At 39.8% G+C, this 27629-nt stretch overlaps 1 protein-coding gene across 3 annotated transcripts in view; it reads left to right on the forward strand.

Annotated features, from left to right (window-relative positions):
* The window catches only part of CREB5 (cAMP responsive element binding protein 5), a 439883-nt gene that overhangs the window by 391147 nt on the left and 21107 nt on the right, over positions 1-27629 (forward strand). The gene's annotated exons all lie outside the window — the stretch shown is intronic.

The raw sequence follows: 27629 nt of genomic DNA on the forward strand, positions 1-27629 counted from the left end.
ACACCCAAAAAGAAAGCCTTTATCCAATAGCAGTCACTCCTTCTTCTCCCATTTTCATCTCCTGGAAACCACTAAAGTACTTACTGTCTCTGAAGACTTGCTTATTTTGGATATCTCATATCAGTGGAAACATACAGTATGTGGTCTTGTGTGACTGGCTCCTTCCACCTAGTATAATGTTTTCAGGGTTCATCCATGAGCCTTTTAAAGATTGTATCATGTATCAGCACTTTTTCTCTTTTTTACTGTCAAATGATATTCCATTATATTTATACCACACTTTATACATCGGTTGGTCAACTGATGGACATTTGGCTTATTTCTATTTTTTTACTATTATGAATAATGCTGCTTTGAACCTTCATGTTCAAGTTTTTCTGTAAACATATATTTTCAACTCTCTTGGGTATATACCTGTGAGTAAAATTTCTGGGTCATATTGTAACTCTATGTTTAATTTTTTGAAGACTTGCCAAACTGTTTTCCAGAGCAGCTGTGCCATTTTACATAGTAGATCCTTATACGGAAGCTCAACACTCCAAAGACATTCCTAGCTTATTTATTATCAATGTGGTCCCCCATTGGATGTTCTACGTTTTAAAACAATGTCTGACCTCACTGTATTATCCCGTGGTGCCACTGTGCTTGTATTTCTCTAAATTAATTTCTCATTCTTACCCTTCCAGTTGTGAATGAAGCAGTGTCATTCCAGGTTGCATTTATATATTAACCTCAATTTGGCATAGTTTCATTGTAATGAAAAATCCTCGTAGTAATTTCCCTCCCAAGTTTGTTTTATCTAGCAAACTTAAATGACTCTGGTATACAAAGATTAGCACAAAAATACCCCCTGGTTTTAAAATACAGAATTTTCCAGGTAACTGCATCATAGTAACAGTGTAGGCAATTCATATTTGAATGAAAACAAAAAATATGACAGTGGGAAGTGTGAAGTCCTGCAAATACCACCACAAAACAATCAGAACAAGAACAAATTAATCTGCTTTCCAGATGTTTGTCCATCAAAAGTTCTGGAACTTGTGACTCATCTCTGTTTTGGAGGCTTTTTTTAATTGCACAAATATAAGCCTCCGTACTGTTTCTTTTAAATTTTTTGATGCTTGGTGAATTTTTTAAGTTGTGTTTATTTTTTCTGATTAAAAGGCACATGTTAATGCCAAAAAAACAATTTTTAGGAAATGCAGAAAATATATATAGAAAAAAAAGTGAAAAATAAACAAAAGTAAAACCTATAACCCAGTTACTCAGAGATGACTACTTTCAACAGAGTATTTTCTTTCAGTTTCTTATCTATGCTTAAATATTCTTTGAAAATATGGTTTCTCTGGCTTAATGACATGTCTTCATATAAATGTATTATGATTTATGGGGCCATCCCCCTGATGGAGGACAGCTTGTTGATCTTTTCTGTATTGTTTGTTGATGTTTCCATGCTGAATTGTGAATGCCTTTAACTTGTTTTCACATTTTGGTGGGAAAGATGACCCAGGCATACAGAAGTTACCTAGTCTTCTCATGGAAAGAATAGGAAACAAGAAATCTTCATAAGAAAATACTGAAACTTGTAGGAATGAGAAAAACATCTTCATGTAAATAGTTTTCTAGTAGTACTTTGTAATTTAATTGTAATTTAAAAGCTGCCTAATACTTATGTCTAATAGTGACAAGGCAATTGGTTTTAATTTAACAGTGGAGGATTATGGTAGCTGTGCATAGAAAGAGGCCAAATAACACTTTAAGGATTTGGGGTATTAATATATTAAAGATATAATCCCTACCATTCCTTTTAGAATATCACTAATGGTTATTAGAACTGATTATTGTTATAAATCTGTGATTCTTGATCATGTTGGATATGTAACACTAGTTAAATTTAATAAAAACTTCGTGCTTTCCTTCATGAAAACCACTTACAGATACAGGGACAATTTCCATGGGCATATAAGTAATAAGGAGTATGAGTATGAAATGAATTCAAATTACATTTATCATTATTATTTTTGGAAACTCTTTAAGGAAATGGAAAATGTCCTAGTGTATTGCCAAAAACAATAACCAAAAAATGACTGGGAGTAGAGAATAAAGATCATTTTTATAATTAATTAATATGATCCAGAATAATAAATATCACTTGGGTAATTAAACAAGACTGAAGAAAAAAGTTAACAAAATAAACTTACTTCAAAATGCTGACTACTTTTCCCCTTCAGTTCTTCCCCATGAGTCAAATATATCTTGATTTTATGTTAAGATTTAATAGCATACTCTTATAGATTTTAAAGCTCATCTCATTCATTCTCTCCTGAAACATTTTTACTGTTGTTATGAAATACTAGCCATGCCAAGAAAGAGTTTTTCCTTCTCACTGCATTTGCAATCTTATGAGGAGCTTCTGGTGACTCAGAAAATCCCATGCATCAATTTTCCAAATTGGACTTTATGTGATTAAAAATAAATTTAAATCAAACAGAGACTTTGGTGTGCTTCTGAGAATTCCCATGTCAGGAGTTGGCAAGTGTCAACCATGTGTAGGTGTATGTGTGCTCACTAATACTGTATGAGCCTTTAGGACCTTATTTGAAATGTTCTTTCCTGGAAGAAGAGTAAAGGGTACTGTTTTGAAATGCAGCCTGCCATATCCTGCTCTGCTTCAGAGGAAAAGAAAGGGGGGTGGGTAGACACCAAAAAAAAAAAAAAAGTCCACAGTTTAAAAATCAAAGAAACAGGCTCACCAGATTTGTTATCCTGGGATATTTATTAACTCGAATTAGTTTCTGCATAACCTGTCTTAGGTAAAGGAGAAGGGAGAAAAATGAGTATTCTTATGACACAAATAAATGCATTTTTCTAAATTATGCTGGTTCCCTCATCCAAGCCTGCTTACCGTGACTGACATCAGTTGGTGGCTGTGTCCAGGTTTTTCTGTTTATAGATGAAATTGACCAAAGGCATAACCTGCTTTTAGTTAGTGAAAGAGATGAGTAAACCTACATAGGTAGTCAACAGCTGGAGTCACCAAAGGAGTGTTGGTAATGAATAGAGGAAGCAAAAGGGATTCCTCCAAGAGGGTCATATGGTTGGTTATCTAGATAAGGTCTCTAAGCCTTGTTAGAACTCATCCTCCTCAAAGCATCCTGTAAGATCCAGCTGAAAACTGTTCAGCTCTGACTCACCTTCCTGCCACCGCAGATGCTGTTAGCTCTCTAACTCTTATTTTCTGTCCCTCCCATTGGTGCTTGGGCTTTGATATGTACACTCTTTATTCTCCCAACTAGACAGTAAGTTTCTTGAAGGTAGGAGCCAGGTCTTCGGCTTTTCTTCACTGCCTGCCATCTTTCCCATGCCGCCAGCCTGTCGGTTTGGTTCCTTTATCTCAGGCAACGAAACTGCAGTCTGCAGTATAACGCTTCTGCCTTGACATGAGAGGAAGAAGCTGAACGTCAATTAAACCATCCAGACCATCCCCTGATGGCTATGCTCTATAGCACACAAAACACAATTTTCCCATCCTAAATGAAGGCAATGGCCTTTAATTGAGTAATAGAAAAGGCATAATTAATGCCATATTAGAATTATTCAAAATCAAACCTGTTTAGAGCACCTGTACTCAGATTCTTAGTGGTTCTCTCCACTGCTGTTCTTTGAAATATACTGAAGCATATCTCCAGCATATAAGACAGTGTGTGTTTGCGTTTCTCAGCATTCAGTAGCTACAGCCTACTTTCTCCCCTTTTGCACTATGGTTTACATTTGTGATGGCAGAAGAATAACACAGATTCAAACTGTTTTAGTCAACATAGGGCTAGATTCTGAATGCATATTAAATTGAAACTTGAGGAATATAATTATTTTTGTAACATTGAACTCTGAGGGGAGGGATATTCATGCATGTCAAACATTTTACATCCTAAAAGACCAAACATTTTTACATCCAAAGTGCCAAACATTTTCCATCCTGAAGAAGAGATGGACGTGCTGCATTATAATGTATGGGAGGCCAGAGTATAGCCACAGTGACCTTCCTGCTCTATCGGATCCGGAGACAGTCATGAATGAACCCATTTGGAGAGATCAGTGCCCTTTGATTATCTTCCATTCAGCGACACAGATGGGATACCCATTCTCTAGGGAAACTATGAAGAGAAATCCTGACAAATCCCTCACTTGCCTGATTTAGATGGAGATTATATCTTATTTGCACAGGGCCATTAAACAGACTATGATGGGTAAAGGAATTTCTGAAATGCTGATATGTGGTCTTAATAAATCTCCATGAATGGAATTATCTCCCAGTGTTTCCTTTTCCAAAAGGAATTGAGTTTGAAATGTAAAATTTGTCTTTAGTCATAAGAACCTTCTGGAAGTAAAGTCTAGAATTTAATCTGAGAAATACCTTTGTAGAAGTTCAAGCAGTGCTCTGGGATAAGTTGTTCACAGCCTTTCTAACCCAACGTGACAGATCTTCAGCATTAAAGTGGCTTCCACACAATATAAAGACATTTTCCTCATTTTTAGGGTATTTCTCTCACCTTTGTAAAAGTATAATGTCATCATTTGAAATAAACTGAGAAGTCAGACAAGATAGTTATCAAGAGTAGCTATGAATTCTTCCATGAAATTTTTATAGTTTATTGTTTTATACAACATATTTACTTTTTGGAAGTAGTGTATTTGGTGCTTAAACTGTGCTAAGGCAGAGGGTTTGGGCCTTTCTACAATTTGAAAAATGAACTTTAGAAACTGACTTTTACTAGAGACATTGCTGAATCCAAAAAAGACATGAGACTTCAACAATGTGAAACTTTAAATTGAGCAATTTTTCCTGTATATGAAAAAACTAAACTAAAAATAGATGTGAATGCATACATGTATAGCTGTTTGTTATTTTGGTAGAAATATAGCAAGAATGTTTTTGATTAAGCCTGCTGAAGAAAGTTTTGGAAAGTTTAACATAGCATCTTTTAAGATATAAAAGTTAAGGAAATGCTGTCAGGATGATCGTTATGTTGTCCTCATCATCTCAAGATACAACTATCATATAAATTTTGTAAAGTCTCATATTGATACACCATCAGCAGCAGAAATGGAGATTGGCATGCTTAACTGGTAAATCCGAACATGTATCAAAACTAGACTGTCCAAAGTTAGATATATCAGTTAAAAAATTTTTTTTTTACTTAATTTAATCTGAAAATAAAAAGAAATGAAAGAAACACTGGTGCACCATCACATAAACTTCCTTCCCATTTTTGAAAGAACCAACTCCCAACTAGTCACAGCTAAAGGAACAAAAGATGTTAATAGGAAGATTGAATTTAATTCCACTTGATTTTATCCAACTCAATAGACATTTTGGCGGGTGCGGTTAATGCTAGAAGATACGTGTTAAAAATGTCAAGAAGAGTTTGAATTAAGGATTTTGTATTCCCTGGGGAATTTTAGAAATGAGCAAATTGTTGATGGAGAAGTCAAGTTCAACGAGCGAGCCGGAGACTGAGTTAGCCAGTGGCGGGACTTGGGGGGTGGTACCTTAGGCTCTTTCACAGACTGTATGGAATAGAGGAGCCAGTGGAGGCATGGTGATACTGCTGTGAGGTCTTGCAGACCTCACTGGTGCACCCGAGGTTTTGTTTCACTTGGCACTTCAAGTGAAGGAAAGACGAGAAGGAGGGATGGAGGAAAGGAAGAAAAGATAACGATGATTTGTCATTTCCAAAAGTTAGGGGGAAACCCTTGCCCCCATAAAATTAGTGGTTGATATGAACAGTGAAGAGGTTCTAACTCTTAGCATGAGACAGCAAAGCTAGCAATAACAGACCTCCAGAATCCTCACTCTCAGTGGAATCCTCACGTGTCTCCCTTATCTCACGCTCAGGCCTAGCCTTCATTATATAGGCTCACAGATCACATTTCCCCTTAGTAGGCAATGTCCCCACTAAAGGGGCTGACTTGGTCTTATCATTGGTACCATCTTCATGTCACATTTACTATGCTGATTAACTAGCTGGTGAACCAGCATTATTTATCACATCCTTATATTATGGTTCCTCTTCTCTATTTTTATCTAAAATATCACTTTTTTCTAAATTATATGTGAAAATTAGTAGACATATATTGGTCCTAAAGTCATCTTCCTTCAAATTTGTAAAACACTTTATTTGTAAGGCTGATTTCATTCTGAATGAAAGCAAAATCAAATGGATACTTTTGAAATATATATATTTATTTACTTGGCTGCCCTAGGTCTTAGTGTGGCACGCTGGATCTTTGATCTTCCCTGGTGTGTGCAGGATCTTTAGTTGTGGCATGTAGGATCTAGTTCCCTGACCAGGTATCAAACCTGGGCCCCTTGCATTGGGAGTGTGGAGTCTTAGGCACTGGATCAGCAGGGAAGTCCCCAAATGTATACCTTATAACCATTTGTTATGATTAGGTTATTCTGAAATAAAATTGTAGACATCTCTTCTTTTTCCCCCTTCTTTTCTAGTTGCCACCCACCAGATCCACAGAAAATGTGCCCTCTGGGTCACCACATAAACATTTGGCATAGACTGGCCAAGAATAGGGTCAAGAGTGTGGACAGCTGCTATAAATGAGGGGGACCTTGAGGAACACCTGGTTTCAGAGCGTTGAGGGAAACCTTGGGTGAATCAATTAAAATCTCTGCCATAGCTGGTTCATGGTAAAATGGGGCTCAAATCTTATCTACCACATGAAGATCCAATTTAACCAGTGACTTCAGAAAAAGCGCCACAAACAGCTTGGCACAAAGCAGCTTACTTACTTGGTTTTTCTTTAATAAGCCACTTATTGAATGAATGAATGATTCCTCTGATCCTGGACCATGCTGGTCTGGACAAACTGCTGATACACTGGCAGCCTTGGGTATAAATATCCACCAGTGAATGAGAGAACAACAAAAGCAACCACCAAAATGAGTACAGAAAGGACACCATATTGTCTCTGAAAATGGCCCCTGAATGGGTGATAAATTCTAATGATTGTCATCACTCAGATGACTTTTTCCTGTTCTGAGCATCGTCCCACCTCTATATTTCATTACAATTGATGGGCATTCTTGTTGCACACCAAGCATTCAGGGTAAACACAGCTAGTGAGTGCGACACTCTGAGTCCTGCAGGGTAAAAATGCGTGTCTGCATTTGCCTGCAGGGCCTGCAAGAGACAGCTTGACACGGACATCCCTTGGCCTTCTCACCACTCCTGCTAACCCAGCCCTGATAAATAAGCCAGCTAATTGAATTAATAAACAACTCTTTCTTTTTTTTTTTTTTTTTAACAGCCAGCTGGCATGCAATCAAAATGTGTGATAAATTGTCTGTCACTGCTTTACCCACAGCAGGGGGGAAGGGAGGGAGGGGGTGCTTGGAAAAATTAGCCACTTTAAGCCTTTCTTACTGCTGCCAGCCTTCCTGCTCCGTTTGCTTTGCTATAGGATTTTACCCCATCCCTGATCTTCTCACTTTGGCTATGGTCCAGGACAGAGTTGCTATGGGTGGAGAAGCATATTTGGCTGCCCTTGATGATGGATCCTTAAGCCCAGGCACTGTGGTGGGATGCTAAAATGCCGAGGCAGCCTGTGGGAAAGAAAGATTTGTCTGCTGCCCTGGCAGGGAACGTTTGGTTATGAGCCTGTGGTTTTGAGCCACAAGATTCTCATTAAGGGAGGGGAGTGTGATGTGGTTCGCGAGCAAAGTGTTGTGATGTCTGCTTTTTCTTGCCCACCTCTAATGCCAAACAGCTTTGGGGCCTTTCTGGAATGAATGCAAAGGGCTCTCCAGAAGCTTCAGGAATGTAAGCAGTGATAATCACTTTTCACCCTTTTTTGTACCGTGGCAGTTTTCTTTGGTATCTTCTTGCATCCTCTTTTCTTTGTATCCTAAGACCTAGTATCAAGTCACTCCTGTTAAAGGTTTTGACGTTTAGAAGCTACTCTTCAGAATTAAAGAGTCTGTACAATTTAAGAGGACTTTTCCTTATTCATTTCTCAGCTGGTCCCCAGTGAAGTTTCTCAAAGTCAGATAAATAAACACTCCCCATCAGGTTAAATCCATGTGGAGGCATCATTAGGGCTTTTCTGCTACGTCTCATTCTGTCTGGGGCGGAGACCTCCTGTGGTTCACCTGTGTTGGAAAGCGTCTGGATTGTATATCCCAGTTTAACACCGTAACTCTCTGAGAGGTGCTTTCATTTTAGGACATTGCCTTGTGTAATAATATACAAGTTATCCACAGAGAATGGTCTGGAACTGGCAACAGATGTAGACTGGGTGAATGCAGGGGTTCTTGATCTGTTTGATTCATGGGCTTCCAAACACTTACACTTCCAAAGAACTTTTTCCAGAACATATGTGCTTTATTGTCTGTATAGAGCAGAACCTTAATCCACTACCTTTTAAATACAGTTGCATGAAGACAAGATAAAATGATGCCTTTTTTTTTCATTCTTTAGAAAAACAAAGCTTTTTTGGTAAACTTCATGGAGTTCCTAAAGTCATACCTTGATCATTATCAGGCAAAAAATAAGCAAAAATTTTATTATAGCCTTACACTAGAATGTTTACTACAGTCCTTTTTCTTGCTTTCATTGGTATTTTCAACCCTGGCTATGCTGGACTTCTCTGTGGATCCAACAGTCTCTTAATGGGGATGGAGGTGGGGTGGTGGAAAGAGAAATTAAAGTAATTCTGAACCAACAATGTGAAGTATTGTGCTTGTGAAACTCCAGGACATTCACACCTCTGTGGAACAGTAACTGGCTGCCCTGAAGAATGCACTTGAACTCCATGGGACAGAATCCAAAAATTCCAACAGGGATCCTGTTTAAAGGGCCATAGGAAAATCTCCAGGCAGACTTGTGAATTATTTCTGGGGCCTGATCACATACCAATGTATCCTTCCTCATCCCTTACCCCATCTTCATGCTCTACACATAGCACACACACATATACACTGACCCCCTGCTTTGTTCCATTTCCTTGGTCATAAGGCAGATTCCAATGGTATAGAGAGACAGATGGTGGTAGTTTCAAGGAGCATACTAGTGATTGTGTCAAAAATCTGAAAGAGGAGTCAGCTAACTTACATGAAGCCTTGTGACCACCCATGTTACATGCTTCATCTCCAACACTTCAAAGAAAACATGAGACAGAAAATTCAAGCTTCCATTTTTCTTTAAAATACTTTGTTTTATTTTACAAAAGATCTGAAAAGAGAAAAGAAGGGGCAGTTATGTACATACTTCAATTTCCATATTTCCAGGCCCCCCTCTTAAAATTCTTTATAGACACAAAGTAGGATGCGGGTGGGAGGGAAGGCCTCCTCCCAACTCTTAATGATTAAGTCAAGGTGGACTGTACTAAAAAGGTTTATGAGAATGTTTATTGGAATCTCTGGATTTTGGTTAATTATTTGAATGTAGAAGTATTAATTCACTATTGAATTCAGAGTCGACTAGGATTAGTTTTCTGCAGACAAATAGAGTAAGTATCTCTTCTCCCACCCTGCACACCAAATTCCATGTGCAAACCCAAGAATTTACTGAAAGGAGAATTCAGGGCTGAAGCTTTACATAATTCCCTTTAAAGACCTTTGAAAAAAGTGAAGTGTGTTAAGTTACTCAGTGGTTTCTGACTCTTTGTGACGCCGTGGACTGTAGCCCGTTAGGTTCCTCTGTCCTTGAAATTCTCCAGGCAGGAAGACTGGAGTGGGTAGCCATTCCCTTCTCCAGGGGATCTTCCCAATACAGGGATCTTCCCAACACCAGAATCAAACTCGAGTCTCCGGCATTACAGGCAGATTCTTAAGCACATTGACCTGAGCCACATTTGAAAGATAACAGAATACAATCCAATAACCATTTTAGCCAGAGGGAGAAAACTGGGAGAAGCAACCCCAGCTGCTAGTGGGAAAGGAGAATATTGTTAGGCCTTACTAACACTCCCCAGAAAGTCTTGGGATCTGCCCTTGCCTACTAGTGTGGCAGATCCTACCAGGAGTACCCACCTCCAGCTGAGGAGATGCAGATGCCTGCCAGCTTAACAAACTCTGCTCCTAGTTCCCCCAGATCACAGTGGCTAATACTATCGCTGTGGCTCCTGACAAGTAGCCAGCCTCAGAACGCATTGTCTCAGCACCACGGAAAATACACAGCACATGGGCTGTTAGTGTTTTCAGATGTCATCTCTGTTTCTTATTTAAATTCGAGGCACAGCTGAATCCCATATTAGTCTCCAGAGGAAGTTTGGATTGGCAGTCGGGAGGCCTGGGTTTGAATTTACCTTCAACCTTGAACTTTGCAGTGGAACCACAATGGCTTTTTAATCTCACTAAGGCTCAGTTTTTTAATCTGTGAAAGAAATCTTAATGAAGAAATAAATAAAATGTAGTCTGTGTTTTGCTCCAGATGGGCCCCCAAACTCTTCCAGTTATTAGGGCCAATGGTTATAGAAAGTAATTCTCCATGTCGCTCTCATCACTGCCATTCCTGAGCCAGCATGAGTTGATGAATTTCATAAGGACAGAGAGGAAATATCACATACAGGGTATTTTTTTATTAGCTTGGATTTTACCAGCAGCTCACTTTAATATCCACATCACAATGGTCTTTTAGTGTCTCCTTCAATATAATAAAATAAATAACTGGTTGGTAATTGGCACTGAGTTCTGGTTTAGTTAACCTAGCAGTCAGGTTAGGCAGTGTTTCTCAACTTCAGCATTATTGTTATTTGGGGCTGGAGCATTCTTTGTTGTGACAGACTGTCCTGTGTATTATTAAATGTTCAGTAGTGTCTGTAGGCTGTACCCACTAGATGCCAATAGCAGCCCCTCCTCCAAGTGGTAACAGTCAAAAATGTCTCCAAATATTGCCGTGTCCCCCAGGGGACAAAATCACCCTCCATTGAGAACCACTGAATTGAATCATGACTAAAAGTCCCAGTTTAGGTCAGGTTTAACTATATTTGATATGCTACAATCTGAAAATGCTAGTTAGCCCTAGAACACCAGCGGTATCTATAGGTTCGTGTTAGAACAATCTAACCTTGATCTGAAATATCACTAGAACTAGCCCATTTAATCCATAATGTCCCAGGACCTCAGAATAAAGGAATCTCCTAGATTTCAATCTTTTTGGAAATTAGCAGAATCATCTTTGTATATCTTACTGTGCACATAATAATTGCTCATTAAACATAAGCTGAAAGAATAAACAACTTTCCCTCAAACAGTGGGAGATGGAGGAGCTGCGCTTATGCCCAGCCAGTCATTCTGGGTGATCTTTATTCTGCAGGAGAAAATGAATCAAGTGTTGGCCAGTTGGAGGGGTAGAAGGAATCTTTTGGGAGGGAATCTTTGCCATTACCCTAGCTGAAATGGAGCCAGGTTAAAACTCTGTTCTGATTAAAGAAAAAAATATCATGGAACATTTAATGACCAGTCATAGTGCATCAGAGCCCAAACTATGAATATCACCCATGCTCCCCAAGAGCATGTAAGAGTGAAGGATTCAGTTACTTTTAGTCATCATATTCCTAAATCGCCATGTATTTTGGCAGTGTGGGATGTGCAAATCTCATAGGTGCATCTAACATGTTAACCTTCTTCTTAAAATGGTAGCCTCACTGTTTTTCCTAATGCACTTAGAGTGTGACCTTAAATTGCATTTGAAATGTCTCACTCAGTTGTCCTGACAAGTTTCTTTTCTCAGAGTAAACAGAATTCACCTGAGTCTGTCTCCAGAGACATAAGTAATACATCAAGTTTGTTTTCATGTTTGCTGTTTTGAGGGTGTTCTTTGAACCAACCTTCAAATTCTGAACAATATTAAATCTAAATTCGCAGATTATTTAATGCAATCATCTGGTCTGATTCTTGACATCTGCTGTTGTTGTTCAGTCACTCAGTCACGTCCAGCTCTTTGGGACCCTGTCGACTGCAGCACAGCAGGCCTCCCTGTCCTTCACCACCTCCTAGAGCTTGCTCAAACTCATGTCCATTAAGTCAGTGATGCCATCCAACCATCTCATCCTCTGTTGCCCTCTTCTCTTTCTGCCTTCAATCTTTCCCAGTATTAAGGTCTTTTCCAATGAGTCAGCTCTTTGCATCAGGTGGCCAGAGTACTGGAGTTTCAGCTTCAGCATCAGTCCTTCCCATGAATATTCAGAATTGATTTCCTTCAGGATGGACTGGTTTGATCTCCTGGCAGTCCAAGGGTCTCTCAAGAGTCTTCTCCAACACCACAGTTTGAAAGCATCAATTTCTTCAGTGCTCAGCCTTCTTTATGGTCTAATCCTCACATCCGTACATGACTACTAGAAAAACGATAGCTTTTACTATACAGACCTTTGTCGGCAAAGTAACATCTCTTCTTTTTGATACGCTGTCTAGGTTTGTCATAGCTTTTCTTCTAAGGAGCAAGCATCTTTTAACTTCATGTAGATTTTAGTTAATATGATTTTGTAACCATTAAGTTCAGAAATGATCAAAATTGACTTAATATGAGGAGTTTTGCCTCTTACCTGGGTAATTATTGTCATTCAGAAGAAAATCAACCAGGCTGATAATCTTACAGCCCCATCTCCACACTTCACTGTGGAGTGTCTGTTTCAAAATTCTAATGGCAAGAGCTTTGGAAAAACATTACCTAATTAGCACTGGGTGAGAAGTTCTCTGCTGAGGTGTCTTTTTGATAATATACTTAATTGGCAACTAATGTTATGAGATCTGAATTTTATCTGAGATCAAAACTAAAAAAAGAGCAGTGGGATGGAAAGAGTGCTTTCAGAGGGTTTACCTGCACATGAAGAGTGTGCAAAATTAGGATTCAGAAAGAGGGACAATTGTTATTTCAGAAGGTAGTTTAATATAGTAGTAAGTACCAGTGTGCTCAGCATGTGTCTTGAATACATGTTCGTTGAGTCCCTGATTCTTATCCTGTGATACATGCTCTATCTTTAAGTGAAAAAACAGAAACTAGTTTAAAAAGTTTAAACTTGGGATGATAAAAGAAAGACTTGAAAGAATAAATATGTGCTTCTTTCCATTCATTTTCCTTCTGTCTATATCTCCCCAGTCTTCCATCCAAGAACACCAAGGAAGACAATATCGTTTATCCAGAGGGAGTTTAAGATTTGGAATATTTTTTCTTCTTCGAATCTAATTTAAAGATTCCATACCTCCACCCCGGGGAAAATAGCCGGGGTTGGTTGCAAAGAATATAATATATATTTGTTTATAAAATGAATTTTAGTACATATCCCTCCTACTTCTAGAAAAGATTCAAAGCTGCTAAATAATGAAATGAAATCAGCTCATCTTTAAAACAGTCCTATTCTAAATAGCAAATGTTACACAACTGAAATAAGTTGAGTGTTCGACTATTGACAATTGTCCTTTATGATAAAGTGTACAATATGTAATATCCTACTGAGTGAAGTGAATGAATTCGCTCAGTCGTGTCCGACTCTTTGTGGCCCTGTGGACTGTAGCCTACCAGGCTCCTCCATCCATGGGATTTTCCAGGCAAGAATACTGGAATGGGTTGCCATTTCCTTGTCCAGAAGAATATCCTACTAAGGGAGCCTAATAGTGAAGTACTTCCTGTAATGAATGGGTTTTGGAAGGAAATCAAAGGATATTTTTGAACAGAAGAAAGAAAGGAAGTGGAAATGTAGCAGCAGTCTATGCCCTTTATTTTTTTATATGAACATGGATTTTATTTTATTTTTAATTGGAGAATAATTGCTTTACAATGTTGTGTTGGTTTCTGCTATAAAGCAACATGAATCAGCCATCGGTATACACATGTTCCCTCCCTCTTGAGCTTCTCCCTCTTCCTTCTACTTCATCAGAGAGCACCAGATTGAGCTCCCTGTTATACAGCAACTCCCCACTAGCTATCTGCTTTACATATGGTGATATCTATGTTTCAGTGCTGCTTTCTCCATTCATCCCATCCTCTCTTTCCCCTGCGGTGTCCACAAGTCTGTCTTATGTCTGCATGTCTATTCCTGCCCTGTAAACAGGTTCATCAGTACCATTTTTCTGGATTCTATATATATGCATTGACATATGATATTTGTTTTTCTGATTTACTTCACTCTGTATAACAGACTCTAGGTTCATCCACCTCACTTCAACTGATTCAGATTCATTCCTTTTTATGGCTAAGTAATATTCCATTGCATGTATATACCACAATTTTTTTAATCCATTCTTCTATGAGTGAACGTCTAGATTCCCACTTGATGGGCTTGATCCCCAGCAGTTGCACTTACATAATGTGGAAACTTTGGAACAAGTCCTCAATCTTAACCCAGAGCTGCAACACTGGGTGAAAGGTTATCTGCTGTGGTATCTTTTTGATAATATACTTATCTGAATTTTACCTGAGATCAAAATTAGGCCAAGAGTAATGGAATGGAGAAAGTCCTTTTAGAGGGCTTACCATCTCTGCACATGAAAAGTGTGCAAAATTAAGCCTACTCTCTGACATGAGCGATAGTCTGTAAATGTAGATGACCCTTCCCCTGATCAGCTGGGCTTGCAGCCTCCAATATGCTCTTCAAAGCATGATGCCATTCTTGGAAATCAGGCTGGATGCTGGATGGAATATGTCACAGAAATGGAAAAACAACTCCCCATTGCTGGAGCTGCCATCACTGTTTCCACTGGGCTTAGTGGGTGACACGTTTGGTTAACCATTTTGTTAGCCTTTGGTTAACCACGCATGGTTTGAAAACCTTACAGAAGTGGGAAAATGTCTATATATAGTGTTATTCATATAAAAACAACCCTACAAGATGCAATTCTTTCCCTATCTGCCATACCAAATCCAGACTCTCTTCAGTTGGCATTTAGTGAAAGGAAGAAATTATTGAAAAACATCCTTTGGTGATTAACTTATCTGGAAAGTACGGTGGAGTGGACAATTCTCTAAAAAGGGGAACTGAGCTTGTTTGAGTTTGGAGTCCTTTGATTCAGTCTTGTATCCACTCCTCTTTTACAATGATCCTGCTTTATCACTTCATGTTAATAAATACAATATCAGACCCCTTGGGTAGAGCATGTTTTCCACCTCCAGTTGAGCTGACTTGCTTTCCCTCCTGCTTTCCTCTTATATATCTTTTTCCCTTCCCTCTGACTTTTTGCCTCTTTCCTTCCTTTATGCCTTTTCTACTTGCTTTTTGTATTATCCACCATCATCTTCTAACTACCCAGACTGTCAGGCTGCACCACAAAGAACAACAGCAAATTCAATGCCTTGTCTACACTGGCTCTCAAGGTGAGTTAGCACTTATTTCTTCAGGGGGATTTCCTACACCTTCAAAACATAGGGAATGATCTTCATCACCTACTGCAGAGGTTTAATATCTGCAGAGAACTTTGTTGTGTAAAAGGAAGGCACTGATTTAGGGCAAGCTACTATATTGTCAGTCGCTGGTAAGCAGTTGCTTAAGAAGAAATTGGGAGTCAGAAAAGAAATTGCTTAGGCTAAAAAAGAAGACAGATCATGAAAATGATATCTTAAGCTTGTTAGAAGATAAATTCTTAGACAGGCCATTTTCAATGAATAAATCAACCAGAAAGCTTTCTATTTGGTGTTTTTAGAAGGTACTCAGTTGTGACAATGTGATTTAAAGAGATGGTTCCATATTCCCCACCCCACCACCCCTATTGCTTGGGTTGTACGCAGTAAAATAGCAGATTTAGATATCCAGTTTATTGACTTGTACACCATGGAGACAATAGAAATGAAAAGGTAAAAAGATAGCTTAGCAAAGGACTGTAGTTTCGCTCTTAAAAAAGCACCAAATAGTTAATGTATTCTGTTGGTCATACCTCCTGAAACAAAAAGAAAAATTAGAAAAGAGTGCAGTTCTTCAACAACCAGTTATCAATGGGATTTTCAAAATGCATGTGAGAATCAACATGATTTGGATGCACATTGCTCAGAAAAAAAAATGTTGTTCCTCATTTTTGGCTGGACTCATCATCTTCTTGGGCATTATTCAAAAGTTCTCCTTAGGCATAACTTTTTATAAACACACAAGCAACCAGAATCTTCATAAATTATAAATGGTTTCTCTTGAAAATGCCTTAAATGTAGACATTCGTTATATTAAAAAAAAAAAACTGCCTTAAATGTAGACATGCAACCAAAAAAAAATTGAAAAAAAGATTTTGCATTCTGTTTGTTTCCCCATGCACAGCTTTATTCTCCCTGGTATGGTTTGCCTAAAAAACCAAAGATTGTATTATGATAGAAGTTTTTATTTATGATGGTGCTCCTTCATCTTGAGACTCTCCTGGGTTATTCCTGATCCTTCCTGCTCAATGAGAACAGGCCATTGACAAATGGCATCACTGATTCTCAGTGTGCTCAGAGCCCGGGGGCTATTGGTGGATGTGTTGGCTGTGTTGTCCCAGGGCAGCAGAGTTGAGCACCGTCAGATCCAGACCACTCACAGGCAGACCTGGAACTCTCTTTTAGGAGGAAGATAGAGCCATCACAGCAAGCTGATTGGGCTATTAGTCAGAGGCTTTGGACCACAGACAGTTACAAAGCATCCCCAAATAAGCGGCACTTAGTATTCAGAGGTTATTATACTCTCTCTCTTCCTCACTTCCCCCCTCCACTCTCCTCACATATATTTGTTGGCATGTTTGGGGAAACTCAAGCAGGGATCAGGCCAGAGGTAAAAGAGAGCATGGAGAACAGAATGTACTGCACCATTTTACCAGGAAGAGAAACAGAACTGGACATACACCACATGATAGTTGGGTGTGGATATTGATACCAAGGGGCAGGATAACTTATACTTCCATACAATCTACTACCCACAATATAAGAGAAATACATGGACACTTTTTACCTATAATGAGCTTGAGGCCCCCTTGGGCAGATGACTAATGTCTCCACCCAGAATAGCACACGTCTCGCCATCTCCCAATAAGTGGAATAAAGCTAGAAGACAGCAATCTGGAACAGCTATCCTGAGAAGCCTTCCCAGGACCAGACAGAGGTGTGTCTAGGAAGGCCCTTTAGTCAGACATTCAGATGCAGGAATTTGAGCATCTGAGTAACTGAGAGGTGTCCTCTGGGGATGGCGCGGGGGTGAGAGGGCAGTGCCCATGGAACACAGATGCTCTCAGAAGGGTGTGGGGAAGGATCTGATGGAGAACTGGTGATGGGGTGACCAGCTACTCCACCCAAACAGCACACCATCAAGTCATGGACCTCCCTGCTCCAGCACTGCAGAGTGATGACTCTTCATGATGGTCACCAAGCACACACCCAAGGATGTCTGTGCATTAAAAACAGCGCAGTTGATGTAGCTAATGTTGCCTGCCATCCATCTTTCTTGGGATGATGGGAAGTGTAGCAGTGAGGAGAAATTATTTCCATCACTTTTCATTTTATAACTTTTTTTGCCAAATAATTAGGTTACCCCCCTCAGGAAGGTTCCTTGGATGTACATATGGAGTCAAGTTTGTTGTGGGAACTTGAATCTGAATTTCCTGACTTCTGTGCAATTAAGACCCCAAATTTAGTGTTGCTTTAACATGGATTTTCCATAGTAAGTTATAAATGCAAAGTTCTATGTTTCATATGTCCTTTTCTAACATATGTTACTGCCTATGTTTCTGATTAAAAGCTCGTCCAAAATAAAATAACAAAGGATTACTTTTTTCCAATAGAACTTTCTTCTTCTATAAAAGCTGGAAATAAGCCCTCACCTAAAATTACCCAGGCTTGCAGGTGCTGGGTCTTTGGGAGGTGTGTAGTGTTCGCTAGCAAGACAAAGGGCATTATTCTCCCTGCAACCACCACCAGAAGGTGTTCTTTCTGTGAGGAAAACATAGGCTGGCGCTTCAAAGACATTCCACGGCTAGGCACCACTCCTGGAGACTTGCAGGCGGCAGGCAGGCAGGCAATCAACAAACATTTATTCTAAGGCCACTGTGTATTCAGCACTTTTAAAATTGCCCGGGAAACCAGCCAAGAGCATATAATATCTGTTAGGGCGTTTTCCTGGTGGCTCAGTGGTAAGGTGTACCTCCTGCAATGCAGGGGACATGAGTTCAATCCCTGGTTTGAGAAGATCCCCTGGAAAAGGAATGGCAACCCATTTAGGTATTCTTACCTGGAAAATACCATGAATAGAGGAACCTGGTGGACTACAGTCTAGGGGGTTGCAAAGGAGTCAGACACAACTTAGTGATTTAAATTGGGCCAAGTTACTACCCAAAATCATTCCATAGTGCTTAAGGAGCTCAGTAATCTGAAAGGAGCAGGGGACCTTAAAGATATAATATGGCAATGTCTCACCTGGGTATGGGGATATTGATAGAATAGGAAAATAAGACCCAAGAAAAGGCTCATTAACTAAAACTGATTCTGAACGGTTGCCTCCACCCCCATCTTTTCCATCTCCCTTAACACCAAGTTACCATTCCCTACACATAACACACAGACACATACGTGCATTAACAGACATGTACAAGCTGCTAACACACAGACATACCCTGTTCCTACCATTCATCGTCATCATCACCTCTTCCCAGAAGTTGAACCCAACAGGATGGATCAAGTCATCAGTTTTTTAAAAAAATAATGAACACATAGAAGTAGCTGGGCAACTATGCCAAGATGTGCAGATACAAGGATGTTCCTCACAGTGTCATTGTGAAAGTTGCTCGGTCGTGTCCAACTCTTTGCAACCCCATGGATTATACTTTCCATCCATGGAATTCTCCAGGCCAGAATCCTGGAGTGGGCAGGCTTTCCCTTCTCTAGTGGATCTTCCCAACCCAGGGATCAAACCCAGGTCTCCCCCATTGCAGGTGGATTCTTTACCAGTTGAGCCACAAGGGAAGCCCAAGAATACTGGAGTGGGTAGCCTATCCCTTCTCCAGCGGATCTTCCCAACCCAGGAATCGAACCGGAGTCTCCTGCATTGCAGGCAGATTCTTTACCAACTGAGCAATCAGGGACGTCTACAGTGTCATTAGAGATGGAAAAATGATAATGGCATGTGTGGAATACAACTGAAAGTTGGGATATTCCCTTAGAGAAAATCCAACACCTATGACGCATGATGTGAGATCTTTGGGGTGGGGGGTAGAGATACGGGACATGGGCTTGTACAGCACACATTCCAGCCTGTGCAGAGGTGAACAGGACTATCACTCTCTTGCATTAAATTCTCTGATCTAGTTTTGCTGATGCAACTGAAAAGCCAGCGTTAGTTGTTTTCATGTGTGCTTTACATAGCTGTGGTTTACAAGGTCACATGAAATCCCTGAATCCTCTGATATATATGTAACTGACAAGCTACATCTCCCTTGATTTTCACTGGACAGTGCTGGTGTATTTTTGTGCTTTGTTTTTGTTTATGTTAACAAAGCATAATATGTCACACTGACCCCTCATTAAATTTCTCTTATTGGATTCCTTGATGCTACTCTGCCAAGATTTTTTTGGATGCTGGTTCCTCATCCAGTGTATTAATACCTTCTACTAGCTTTGTATCGTACACAGTTGACGGCTGTGGCTTCTGCATTTTCTGTTTAGTTCTAAGCCAACTAGGAGATGATTGTTGTTGTTGTTTAGTTGATAAGTTATATCTGATTCTTCTATGACCCCGTGGACTGTAGCCTGCCAGGCTTCTCTGTCCATGGGATTTCCAAAGCAAGAATACTGGAGTGGGTTGCCACTTCCTTCTCCAAGGGATCTTCTCGATCCAGGGATTGAACCCACATCTCCTGCATCGGCAGGTGGGTTCTTTACTACTGAGACACTAGGGAAGCTCCAGGAGATGATAGAGTTGTTTAAAAAAGAGAGAGAGTGTGTATGTACCAGTGTTTTGCAGAGGAGTCAGATTCCATGAAATAAACTGAAAACCTGACTTTGTCCTTATGCATTCTATGGTAAAGTATCTTTTTGGCTTCTTTTGTTCCCAATACAGTGTTCTACTTAAGGTGACACCATAATGAACATCAGTCTTTCTCAGATAAAGAGTTTCTAGTAGCACCCTCTTAAAAGATAAGAGATTATTATTTTGAAGAATTTGAAGCTTAAAGTGACTGATCAAGGTGGTAGAGCAAGGTTTTTAAACCTAGATTTCTTACTCCAAGTCTTCTGCTCTTCTTCTGAAGTTCTCTGAAACAATGATTTTTCTTATTTTAGGCATGTATACAACTCACTTCTCCAATAGATTCCTATCTCTTAGCAGACATCAACTCAGACCGCTTTCTCATAGAATAGAGAATTTGGGATCTTGCCTCATTTGTTCGGTAGATCAGAACATGTAGAGCCAAGCAGTTTACTTATCTAAGTGCTTATTTAACGCTGTCTTTCACAAAATGTCTTTCACAAAAAAAGCTGTCTTCACAAAATGAAGACTAGCTCCTGCCCTCAGAATAGCGATTGGTTCTGAAATTCACTAAAATGCAGAGCCTCTTAAAATGCTTATCAGCCTGCTGAACTGTAAAGGACAGCCCCTGATCTGAAGAGATTCAGGGAAGTGGTATCTGAAATAAAACAATTCTATCAATGTGCATTCATTAATTTCTTCAGTTACCAAGAATAAATCAAAGGCTCTCTCTTGCAGAACTATAATTAATATGTGATTTACATATTAATATAAAAAGACTGGCAGGGAAATTGATCAAGATCTGTCTCTGGGGTATGATTGGCTTTTTTTAACCACCAAAGTTTAGCATGTCACCTAGCACCTGGGTCTACTTTACCTCACTTTATAAGTTAGACCCATAAGTGGACAACGAGAGAGTGAAATCAGACATCAAATTCTTTTCCTTGGTTACTTTGGAACTGCTGAAGTTCCACTTTTCTGAGGTACCATCCATATTTTTGAGATTTCCTCACACCATTTTCCAGTGGACTGGAGTATTAATGTATAATGCAGTTCCTTTGTGGTTTTTATTAATTATATCATTTCTACTGTGTTCAGAATTAATACTTTTTAATGACAAGTGACAGAGTATGAATATTCTTCCTCCCAGATCCTGTGGCATCCTCCCCTTTCCCTGGTGATCTCTACGGCCAACCTGTAGGATCATTTGGAATTTTACTACCAAACCAAAATCTAAAGCAGAAGAATACTTGAATTGTGAAACCATCAGAGCTGAATTACATTATGAAAGTTTTGAAAGGAGCATATTTTATGCCAAGTAATTAAGCCAAATGTGATTTTAGTTAATTGTCTTAACAGTGATTCTGAAATAGATGTGGATTTTAAGATCCACCTGCTAATAGAGTTATACGATCATTCTCAATAGACATCCTGAAGCTGAGATGTGAATCTAGGCATTAAAACTATACTTGCCTTAGAGACTTCCCCTTCTGGTGGTCAAGTGGTTAAGACTTCACCCTTCTAATGCAGGGGTCAAGTGGTTAAGTGGTTAAGACTTCACCCTTCTAATGCAGGGGACGCGGGTTCGAGCCCTGGTCAAGGAACTAAGATCCCACATGCAGCTTGGCCAAACAAGCAAACAATTTCTACTTTGACAGAATGAAGGTCAAAGTTGGTATAACTTCTCCATGGCACCCTCTCATCCCTTCCTCTCTCCAACTTTGGGAAGGATTTGGGGATCCAAACTGACCACGTATAGTCATAAAATTCAGTGGATAAATATCAATTACTTTTTTGTGAATTCAGAGACAGTTTCAGAAGTTCTTGATACCTACAGCAAGTCAGTAATAGTCGATATTGCAGCCCTCCTTCCGTGAAAAGTTCTGGGGTGTCACGCCACTGACCATTTGGACCATTCAGAAGCCTGTGTTACACCTCAGCCGATTTGCTGTGTTTGAGAAGGAGAAAGGATGAAGACATTACATTTACAGAAATACCTCTGGGTGGCCACTGATGGTAATTGTTTTGTATTCAAAAGGAAATACAAAGATGGGTTTTATTGTATTTTCATATAGATAGTCTCATACTTGTGGTCAACTCAGCAACACTACATTTTGATGTTACCACATTCTCTTCGGGAAGAAAACCCAGAGCTGTTTTTAATTAAAACTGCCCCCCCCACCCACCCAACTGAATTTCAAATAATTGTTTAATTTGGTTTGGCTTTCAGAGTCTGTAAAGCATGAGCAATCTGCTGAGCTGAAGATGGAGAAGAAATGTTTTTACAGTTTCACAAATGTTTCTAATTGGCCAGACTGAGTTGTTAATGGGAGATAAATTGCCTGGGGTGGGTGTGGGTGGGTGCGTCGTGCGTGCGAGCTCACGCAGGCCTACATGTATGCACTCATGTGGAGGTGATGACGTTTGCATATACCTGGCCTTCACAAGACATGCTGCGATACAAAGCTGAGCTGAGCTGGAGGGGCACTGGGCCCGGGTCATCATGGCAGGAGTTGTGCAGGGTATGGGATGAAGTAGATAGCTAGTTTCTCACCAGGACTCGGATCCCAGGCAGCAGGCCCACCCTTCCATCAGGAACAGTGTACAAGGAGCTTATAAAATACACAGACTGAATGAAAATGACCCCTGTTGACTGAAACCAGCTGTGTCAGGCTTCTTGCTGTCTCTCCTGATTTGCTCTTTCAAATAAATGGATATGGTAGAGGATGAGAGAAAGTAAACAGAATCTTTTTCTTTTCCTTTCTTGCCGTCGCACCTCCGTAATAGCCTTGGTTTTTATAGTTGAAAAATATATGTTTATTTGCTCATTAATTTCCCTCTCTCCCTTGCCTTTTCTTGGCATTGGGTAGAATGTTATTTAAAATAAGACACAGTTCAGTTTCAAAAAGAATCATTCTGCAAAATACAGCTTGGACTCATTTGCTGGTCATTTATCATCCCTGAGAGAGTGGGATACAAACATCTTTATTTGGTGTTTTTTAATGATTTACAGGGCGATGACTCTTGTTGGCACCAGAGAAGCAGCAGGCTCTTTAGGACTTTGAGAAGTACCCCCACACTGTCTAGAAATGACATGGAAAATATTAAATGTAGCATATGCAGAGCAGCTCTGTAGTCATTTCTCTTTAAAGATGATGCCAGCTGCTTCTCTGGGAGTGGACTCAACCCACAGGCCTGGGATTCTCTAAGCCAGGGGTTCCCATCCTCCAGGATCTAATGCCCCATGATCTGAGTGGAATTGATGTAATAATAGAAATAAAGTGCACAATAAATATGTTGTTGGCTTCCCTGGTGACTCAGTTGGTAAAGAATCCACCTGCAATGCAGGAGACACGGGTTCAGTCCCTGGATTGGGAAGATCTGCTGGTGAAGGGAATTATTCTGGCCTAGAGAATTCCATGGAGTATATAGTCCATGGGATCGCAAGGAGTCAGACACGACTAAGTGACTTTCACTTTCATTTTGTTGTTCAATCACTAAGTCGTGTGCAACTCTTTGTGACCTTCTGGACTGCAGCATGCCAGGCCTCCCTGTCCCTCACCGTCTCCCAGAGTTTGCCCAAGTTCATGCCCATTGAGTCAGTGATGCTATCCAATCATCTCATCCTCTGCTTCATGGATCACAGCCTTGTTGTGGCTAAAGGGCTTGCATAACTCAATGAAGCTATGAGCCATACTGTGCAGGGCCACCCAAGATGGACGGGCCATAGTGGAGATTTCTGACAAAATGTGGTCCACTGGAGGAGGGAATGGCCAACCACTCCAGTAGTCTTGCCACAAGAATCCCATGAACAGTATAAAAAAGGCACAATAAATATAATGTGCTTGAAATCTTCCTGAAACCATCCCTCCCACCCCTGGTCTGTGGAAAAATTGTCTTCCACAAAACCAGGCTCTGGTGCCCAAAGGGTTGGGGACCACTGCTCTAAGGGATTCTTAAAAAGTCTTCATTTCCACACTTGAGTGTGTGTGTTTTCTTTCCAGCACTTTGGAAAAGCTTTGCTTTTTATACATCTCCGATTTCCTTCAGGTAGTGGGCAAATAATAATGTGCCTAACATTAGTGCTCAGTAAATATTTGTTGAATGAATAGTTAAATGGAATGTTATAAGCCTTATTAGTATTATGGCCTTGGCAGGAAACCTACAAGAATAGACTTGAGGCAATCAAGTAATTTCCCTTAACAGTACAAGCTAATTATTTGAGAGATGAAGATCTGGTGCATAGTATTTATTTGTCAGGCAACATTTGCACCTAATTAAAGGTGAAAAAGTTGTTTGTAGCATTGAAGGGATAACATAATGACCCACTGTTTAACAGCTTTTCAATTTTCCTTGCCAGTCTTTCAGGGAAAATATACCAAGATGAAGTTAATGCACATTCCTTTTGTGTGTGTGTGTTTTCTTTTCTTCTTTTTTCTTTTCTGTTATCATTTTCAGAGGGCAGACTGGGGATGGAGCAGGGAGGTCTTTTGACAGTACTTTTATAGCCCACCTGCCTGTATGACTTCTGCAGTCATTCTCTTGACCTTCGATGACTGGTAAAATTTTCCTTTCTTACAAATACCACCACCAAAGACCCAAAATGGAAATGCTACATTCTTATCATAAGCCTTACAAAGTTTCATTCATTCATTGATTCATTCCAGAAATATGAATTGAGTGCCCAATATGTATACCAAGTTCCGTGCTAAAGTTATGAATTTAATACCAAGCAAAATCCACCGTGGTTCCTGCAGTCATGATGCTTATCATCTGGGATGGTTGGTGGATATTAGTTGAATGATCATACTAAAAGCTACAACTACACACTGAGTTTTACAAAGAGGAATATGGTTCTTCTGGGACTTTGTAACAATAGGAATTGGTTTAGAGCAGAGACCAGGGAGAATTTTACTAAAGAGGGTCCTGCTGCTTAAAGCTCTAGAGTGTCTGAGGAAAAGGAAAGATTGTCCCAGGCAAAAAGACAATCAGATGGAAGCGTTGGTGGGAATGCCAGGCCACACTCCTCAGTGCCTATGCATAGGCTGTGTTAAGGGCTTGAACTTCATCCTCTGAACATTGAAAAGACCTAGAACAGTCATACACGTGAAGGTTAGGAAGTGGGCTCGGGGAGAAGATAGAACAGTCATATACCTGAAGGTTAGGAAGTGGGGCCAGGGAGAAGATAGAACAGTCATACACATGAAGGTTAGGAAGTGGGGCCAGGAAGAAGATAGAACAGTCATACACGTGAAGGTTAGGAAGTGGGGCCGGGGAGAAGATAGAACAGTCATATACCTGAAGATTAGGAAGTGGGGCCAGGGAGAAAATATACCTGGACCTTGTCAGATCTGTGTTTGGGGGTGGAATATAAGTACCCATTCTTAATAAATATAACACAAGAGATGATGATGCTAAGCTCTGGATGGTCCTTTGCTGCAGTTGAGCTGCCTGGAGATTGTTACCTCCCCTCCCCACCCCTTACCTCTGCCAAGTTTCAGAACAAGCAAGATACACTGGGTCTCCACTTGTGTGCTACACTGTGCAGAAATAATCTTGTCTTTTTTTTTTCTGGGCACCGCTCTTCTTTTTGCGTTTCCTTTTGATGATAGGGAGGTGGCACAATACAGTGTTTTCCCATTTTTGACAAAGTGTGCATGGCAAGCCTTCCAGCTCCTTCTGTCCTGGTGTAGAGAACAGGTCTGGAGGTAGCTCACCTCTGCTCCTCGCCAGTGGCAAGAGCTTGGGCACATGGATTAGTCTGTCTTTGTGCCTTGCCGGATTGTTCTGAGGATTAAGTGAGTTAATATTCATAGAACACAGAATGAGGAGTGGCACAGAGTGAGCGCTCAGTTGATGCCAGACATTATTATTAGCTATTATTAATAGGGCATGTTGTCAAAGATATATATTGTTGAAGTAGAAAAAAGCAAGATACAAAATCATATATCATTATAAAGAGCTTACACAACACGTTCTGATAAATGCTGAGGATATGTCAGCAGATACTTGGTAGTTACATCTGAGGAATGGGGCTAAGAAGGAAGAAGGTAGGCAGGTGGCTTTTACTTTTTCACCACATAGTCTTGTAGTAGTTTGGTTTTTTTACTATGCAGCTTTATATTTTGTAATAATAAAATTATAAAGAATAGTATAGAAAATCCATCAATACTATTTGGTATGTCAATTTCAAAATAATGATCTCAATATATTTTTTCATAATTTTCTTCACTTTGAAGTTTGAATGTATCACGTACAGAGTTTTCTTGGATTTAAGAAACATGTATCTGAAGTCCAGCAATTCATCCAATTCTTGCTTCTTTTGCTTATGTTCTCTTCAAATAAGGGTTTTCTGACACCATGTGCCATGGTGATCGCGCTGTTATGAAATGACTTGACTTGTTGCTCCATCTCTACAGAGAGAGCTGTCTGGAATACTGTTCACCCACCAAATTTAAGCAATGCACTTGGTTCACTGGTTACTGACTTCACTGTACTTTTAAGTGTCACTTAAATTTTTTATAATGAGCGTTTTTATAAAAACAATGAACTCATTTCTAAAGCTTGGAGGTGGGGAGTATCTGTTCACTTTTCTGTTTAGTAATAAACACAATACGCAGCACCTAATCTTTCCCAGGGATTCAGGAAGCCTAACTTCTTTAGGATACTGATGCAGTTCAGTAGCTCCTGTGTAGCAGATGTTGCTTGTGAAGGGGGAGGCAGTTGTGCTCAGTGGTTGCTGCATCAGATGCAGGAAATGTATTCAATGATTATTGAATATTAACATATGGTTTGTCAACCTCTACCTGGCCCTACCCCCGCCTGCCGGCCTGTTTTTTTTTTTTTTTTTTTAAACAAGTGGAGGCTCTTTATATTTAAGTAAAGATTTTTATGGATTGAATTTATCCTTGTCAATAGTTTACTCTGCCCAGTTGAGAATCATTAATATTGCATAGGGCTGGCACATGGTAGCTTTGATCGTCATTTAAATACCGCTCTTCCATTTGCAGTGATTACAGGCTATCATCATCAATCAGATAAGAATGCAAATCAGGAGAGAACTTTGAGTTCCCTAGTAAATACTTCATGAGGCCAACATAAGCTTGCCAACTAGACTATCATCTCTGCAGAAGATACATTTCCAAGGAGTAACTGTATTATACGATACTTAGTACACTGTGCCCCTCAGGGTATGACGATAATTGTCTGTGTATAAGACTGCAAACAACTTGACTACCAACTGATTCTTTACCACGGCCTAATTTTGCACAGCACAGGAGCTAAAAATGTTTTGACATTTTAAAATGATTGAAAAAAAAATCAAAAGTAGCATAGTATTTTGTGACATGTGGAAGTTATATGAAATTCAGATATCCTGTCCCTAAGTAAAATTGTGTTGAAACAGAATGTCCATATCTGTTTTTGTGCTGAAAGGGCTGAGCTGAGTAGTTGTGAGAGACCTTAAGGCATGCAATGATGGAAATATTTACTATCTGACTTCTTTATTGAAAAGCTTGCTGACCCCTGCTTAGGGGTTAGATTCAGGGAGAATTTAATTGTGTAAATGTCTGTTTGCTTCTTGATGGTTGATGATTTTGTACCTGCCCTGTGGTATGGTCATCAAAGAAGCTGTAGAAGTGCAATGGTCCATATTCTTTAACTTTAAAATCAGAAGAACATTATTGTGTGAGAAAATTAGATTATCAGAGGGA

The sequence above is a fragment of the Capra hircus genome, chromosome 4, assembly GCF_001704415.2.
Source record: "Capra hircus breed San Clemente chromosome 4, ASM170441v1, whole genome shotgun sequence".
Lineage (NCBI taxonomy): Eukaryota > Metazoa > Chordata > Mammalia > Artiodactyla > Bovidae > Capra > Capra hircus.